The sequence below is a fragment of the Crocuta crocuta genome, unplaced genomic scaffold (genome assembly GCF_008692635.1).
Source record: "Crocuta crocuta isolate KB4526 unplaced genomic scaffold, BGI_CrCroc_1.0 scaffold129, whole genome shotgun sequence".
NCBI lineage: Eukaryota > Metazoa > Chordata > Mammalia > Carnivora > Hyaenidae > Crocuta > Crocuta crocuta.
In genome coordinates, this window is record NW_027551571.1 from 3,289,885 (window position 1) to 3,296,182 (window position 6,298).

Consider the following 6,298-nt stretch of genomic DNA (forward strand, 5'->3'; position numbering starts at 1 on the left):
TCAAAATTGTTGTAATGGTCTTTTTTTTTTTTTTTTTGTTTTTAACCCCAGACCCTTGCTGTTGTAATAGTTTAGATATTTTCCTTCAAATTTGATAAATAGAATTTAAGACATTACACCAGTGGCCTCATAGGCAATTTTGTTAATTAGTTCACATCGCTATCCAAATGGTAGACCCCTATTATGGTTACTACTGCATAAAATGCACTATAAAATGAAAAGAGTTCCAGAATTCCCATATTCTCATCTTATTACCTATTTAACACACACACACACACACACACACAAATGGTTGCGTGGACATGCGTACAACAAGAGAGCAAAAGAAACTCTAGAGCCACAAATATATCTATCTGTTTTTATTTGTTCTGGAAGATCAGACACAAGCAAAGTAATCAAACCACCCTGGCCTGGCATTGACATGTAAACGAATCCTTGCTAGAACAGCCTGCTGTGTGCTGATCTACCTGTCAATACCTGACTATTCTGCATTTTATGTGCCCAGAGAAATCAGCGCCTGGACGCAGTTCTTATCAGCCCTGAACACATGTTAAAAATGTGCTCCCTGAAACAGGTCTGCCCAAATCCAACTTAGTAATATAGGCTAATGTACTTCACAAGTTTATTCACATGCAAACCATATTTTGGAGCTATTCATCTTCTTTTAAAGGAAATCACTGCCTTCAAGACATCTCTGTGGTCGGGGGCCTCTGATTTCTACGTGAAGAGGTCCAGTCATGTACCAGGAGCAGAACTGTCCAAGCCCACGTGCTCATCTAGAGAATGATGCTCTGAGCCATCGTCTCACTACCAGACATTCAAGTACCCCCCGCTTGTGTCCTTCTTGGAGGACTGATCCTTGAAGTTCTATTTTAAGATTCATGTATTAGACCAGGGACGAAGGCAAATTCTGCTCCCTGAAAGATATAGGAGGGTCTGCCAAAGACGGTTTGGACCAAAAATTGCCCAGGGCTGTGAGGCAGACAACACAGCCCTAAACTCTCATCAAAGGTCTTCAGGCACATGACCTTGGTCCCATGGAGGATGCCTTTCCTATCTTGTTATAGTATCGTGATAATCTAAAGGCAGCATCTCACTGACCCATGTGGCCTCAGAGGTCCTGGGATGAAGTTCCCACTTTTCACTGGAGTTAGTTTTCAAAACATCTGTTAAATCTGGGCAGCCTACCAGAGAACCGATCCTAACGAAACCATGTTGAAAACCTCTTTTGAGATAAATATTTACATATTGCGAGATGAAGAGATTTTAAATGTGTTTTAAATGTTCATATCTCATATAATGCCAACTGATTCTTGGTTTCATTTGTGGAAATCCAACATGGCACCCAGGTACTGACCCAGGTAGTGACAAGTGATGAAAGCAGAAAGGTAAATTCCTGAGGCCCCTGATATGCGTCCAGGGCTCCTGTCTTTCTTCTCTCACTGTTTCTCATTGAACTTTTGACTGTATTGTTATAAACGTTAAGCAAAGTGAAACACAACAAAATGAGATGTGCTATTGATTGAAACCGTTGGAGGAATTATAACATTTATAAGTAGGTCTGGGGTGGGCCCAGAATTGGCACTTCCCACAGCTTGTTAGTGGCGCTGCTGGGCCCAGGGCAGCACTGGGTGGCCGTATTAGATGTGTGCAGTTCTAATCCTAATGCTAATTGTAAATCATTAAGAGTTTCTTGGTGGCCTTCCATTTTTTCCCCTTTTTGGAATTAAAACAACCTAGTAAGGTTTCTAAAGTTAGGAACTCTGAATTGATCAAAAGAACACTCTACTGTTAACGAATATTGTTTCTTTTTTTAACATTTATTTTGAGAGAGAAAGAGACAACGAGGGGGAGAGGAACTGAGAGAGAGGGAAAGAGAGAACCCCAAGCAGTTTCCACGCTGTCAGCACAGAGCCCGATGCAAGGCTCTAACTCACTAATGGTGAGATCAGGACCTGAGCCAAAATCAAGACTCGGATGCTTAACCAACTCGGGCCTTAACCAACTCGGGCTTAACCCCGCGTCGGGCTCTGTGCTGACTGCCAGCTCAGAGCCTGGAGCCTGTTTCAGTCTGTGTCTCCCTCTCTCTCTGACCCTCCCCTGCTCACGCTGTCTCTCTCTCTCCTAGAAATAAATAAAACATTAAAAAAAAAAAAAGTGCGTTTTCAGACGTGACTTGCAGATCCTCTCTCCCTTCTCTGCAACTAGGGATGAAACAGTAAAGAGCCCCAGGGTGCCCCAGATGGCTGGGCTGGGAAGGCGCCCGACTCCCCCCGAAATACCTCATTTAGGGTGTCTGTGCCGTCTGCCTGCCTGCCGGTGAGGAGGGCGCTCGGCCCAGGATCTGGCCCGGGGCGGCGGTGGGCCGACTGGCCTGTGTCACCAGGTGGGTGGACAGCCAGGCCCCAGAGACCTCCCCGTCCCACGACATCTCTGCCTCTTGGCACTGGTATGTCTCCGGAGTCCGGATAATTTTCTTACAGATGAGAACAGAGCCAAACCTGAGGCCGGAAGCCCAGTGCGGGAAGCGGGCCGAACCGGGTGCCGCCGCGGTGCCGCCTGGCCTGCGCGAAGGGAGGGGCGAAGCGCCCTGGTCCCGTCTGCCGCGCAGCCGAGTGGGCGCGGCCCTGGTCTCCTTCTGGAATTCCGTGCGGGCCTGTGAATCTCCGCCCTGTCCACACCGGGGGACGGAACATTCTCTGATGTGTGCGTGTGCGTGTGCGTACATGGGCAGGGTGTATGTACGTGTGATGTATGGTGTGTGTTCGTGGTATGTGTGCATGTGCGCGTATGTGTCACGTGGATGCACGTGTGCTGTGGGGAGGGTGTGTACGCGTCATGTGGAGGCACGTGTGCTGTGTGTGTTGTGTGTGCATGTGTGGTGTGTGTGTATGTGCTGTGTGGTGTGTACATGTGCAGTGTGTATGCACGTGATGTATGGTGTGTGTTCGTGGTATGTGTGCTGTGTGTGCATGTGTGGTGTGTGCGTACATGTCACATGGACGCACGTGTGCTGTGTGTGCACGTGTCACGTGGACGCACGTGTGCGGTGTGTGCACCTGTCACGTGGACGCACGTGTGCGGTGTGTGTGTGCACACGGTGTGTCCGTGTGTCTGTGGGTGACGGCAGGACGCCCCGAGAAGCTCTCCGGGTTGAGCCGCAGGCACAAGCTGTGGTTCGGTCCCGGGTGCAGGGAGAGGGGCCTGAAGCCACGTCTACAAGGGGTTTCAGACTCCGCCCTGGGGGTGAGGGGGGCGCAGGCCCGNGGGTGGAGGGAGGGCCCAGGAAGGGGACTGTCGCACAGGTGGGGGACGGCGGGGCCCCCTCATCCGGGACCCCGGGACAACACATCACACCCCGTGTACCGTGGTGATGGACCGCAGCGCGCAGTGCACACGGCCCGGGCCCCGCCTGCGGCGCGNCGCGTCGGCGGTGCGGCGACTTCCTGTTTCCGGGGGAAGCGTCTCCTTTCTGCAGAGACTTCCGTCCGCTTTGTACAGTATCGCCGGGGCCTCTGGGTAAGTACCTGTGCGGACTCCGCTACCTCGCGTACTGGGATTACCTAGCGTAGTGGTTCCTTCAGTCCGGCTGTCGGCCCCCAGAGTCCTGAGTTCGGGCCCCAGCACCTCCCAGCAACCCCCCCAGGGAGGGGAAGAGTTCAGCCCCCCCAGCACCTCCCAGCACCCCCCTCAGGGAAGGGAAGAGTTCANAGGGAAGGGAAGAGTTCAGCCCCCAAGAGACGGAAGGGAATGGACTGTGCTAACCGCTTGCCAAACCTCAATTTTCCTTCCGTTTAAAAAGAGATAATACGGTAATCATCACACTAATGAAAATATCTTCCTCCAAGTTTGCGGGCAGGGACAGGCGGGGCCCTGCACTCACAACGCTGTAGCACAGCCCAGGCATTGTGCGTGCGGGTGTTGGCCACCGTCGGTATCACCACTGCCGCCCCATCACCTCCACCCTTGCTATTACAAGAACGGGGGACACGGATAAGTGTGAAACCCCGGGTTAGAATCCCAACTCTGATCTACCAGCCGTTTAATCGGTCAGTTACCACTTCTTGCCCTATTTTCCCGCAAGCAAATGGTAATCGTGATGAAACTTTCCTCGAAGCTCAGGGAAAGTCCGGCTGTTCGAGTCCAAGCCCTTGCTGCTTCATGTCCCATAAAGCCCCATATTGGTGACTTGCGACTTAAAAGCCACAGAGTAACTTGGAAGGCACGCGCCGGGGCCATCGCTGCAGGTTGGATCGCTGGGTCCTGGAGTCCCAGATCTTCACGTAGAAAACAATTAGGGATCAAGGCGAATTTTATCTGCTCTCCTCTCTTTCCAGGGCATTGCGGACCGCGCCCAGAACATTTCTTACCAGCGTCCCAGCTCCCACTCTGCAGATGCGCCATTTACCTAGACGAGTCTTCCTGGCGCAGGAAATGCAGGCCCGGCAGACATGACTCAGAGTTCCAATTAAAAAGGAAATTTGCATTAGGCCAGCTAACTGCCTGTTTCAATTAGGAACAGGAGCCCTCTCCACCTTCCTTCCTAAGGAGGGAGGGACTCAGGGGTGTAGGTTTGGACTTCTGCAGGGGGGGAAGGGTCCTGGGGGGGGCAGATATGGCAACGTATAAAGGTTTGAGACCTGCCCAAGATGGATGGATGCCTCCCTTCCACCGGGCTCTCTGTGTCTCTTTAACTCTTCTTCGTCTGTTCTCTCCCAGACCCTGGCAGCCCTCACAGCTGTGACCTCTCTAAACTGTCAGCCTCAGATTAACTGATACTTCATCAATTTCGCCTGAACTGCATTTGCAACCCAGTCTCAGGAGGCCAGCCCAGCGCATCAAACACCACGCATTAGCCTCCCGGAGCCAGATTTCTTCAAAATCATGGGGCATTTTCCAATATTCTTGCAGGGGCCTGAGCAACAAGNGCCTCTGATTATTCCTTGTAAATTTTTCATGAGGACATCTGCCCACGCTCCACTCCCCGAGAGCTGCCCTCGCTCTCTGCGCCCAGGCCTCCTGACGAGGCATGAGAAACGAGAATGATTAGGCTCAGTCCCCATTAGCCCGGAAGTGGCTGCGGGAAGCTGTGGGATTTCAGGCTGGGAGAGGGGTGGGTCTTCTGGGGAAGGTCTTTGAAACAAAAGACCAGCCGGAGGTGGATGGCGCTTAGGTGAGTCTACAGATGGAGGCCACCCAGGGGGAGGCGGCCCAGGCAGCACAGATGGCCTGGCCTGGAGGGGGCTGCCGGGCCTGCAGACGCCCCCTGATCCGGGCCTGGGGAAACCGGGTGCCTGGCCCCGCACCTCCCACCCCAGCCTGGCCCCTTTCATTCCAGGGACGGCTTCCAGCCCCGCGGGGGGCGTGCAGCCAAGTCAAAGCCAGGAGGTTTCAAGTGCAGAGATGGGGGGAGGGAAGCGCTTCCTTTTCTGAATCATAAAATCGAACCATTCCTTTGGAAATACTAGCAGCTTACACGCCTGAAAATCTTATCTCTTTCCATCCAGTTCGAATCAAGAGCCCGCAGCTCTTTCTCATTAATGCATCAAATCATGCCGATGTCCTTTCCGGGCTCCCTTTGAAGTGACATGTGCTTCAATTTATTTTTAATCTTCTAAGTGATGTCGTCAGGACTGTCGTCCCTGTGACTTGAAGTTGCGTTCTTGGGGGCTGTGGGGGTGCGGGATGATGCCCACACCCACGCGGCACCCGCGGTCAGAACGCAGCCTCCTGCGAGGTGCCTGTGGGGTGGGGGTTGGGGGTGCCTCAAAGGGAGGATTGCACAGAGGAGGTAAATTCATCAAGAATTCGCTGTGCACACCTTGGAAATGCCACCTTTTGTGCTCAGCTTGGCGTCTCCTTGGGGAGCCCTTGGCAGCCCTCCATGGAGCCACAGTGCCCCCCAGTGGTCGCGCCCGGTACTCCCTGTCTCCGCTCCCCGTCCCGGGAGGCACAGAAAGCCAGCCCGCAGGAACTGCTTGCCCCAATATCACATCTTTAAATTGTTATCCACATGAAAGAAGGCCTGGTCCTGATTCAGAGCCACCTTGATGGGGAAATCTGAGAATGCCCATAAAAGGCAGTGAGCGCCGAACTGAGGAATGGTTTCTCTTGTTTTGTTTCGCTTTCTTCCCCCTGCCCCACCCCCACGCCAGAGAGCTATACTGGTGATGACATATTCCAGGGGAAACTAAAATTAAATACATTTACTTAATTGCTTAATTGATTCATGGACATATACCACAATCCCAATCCAACTCAAAAGATCTACACAACTTGATGGGGGGGGGGGGGGGGG

The 6,298-nt window shown here is 52.6% G+C and overlaps 1 long non-coding RNA gene across 1 annotated transcript; it reads left to right on the plus strand.

Annotated features, from left to right (window-relative positions):
- Positions 1-3,461: 3,461 nt before the first annotated feature.
- On the plus strand, positions 3,462-4,489 carry LOC144220694 (uncharacterized). Its single transcript, XR_013331825.1, has 2 exons — positions 3,462-3,519; positions 4,338-4,489. It is a non-coding gene; the product is annotated as an uncharacterized LOC144220694 (long non-coding RNA).
- Positions 4,490-6,298: the final 1,809 nt, after the last annotated feature.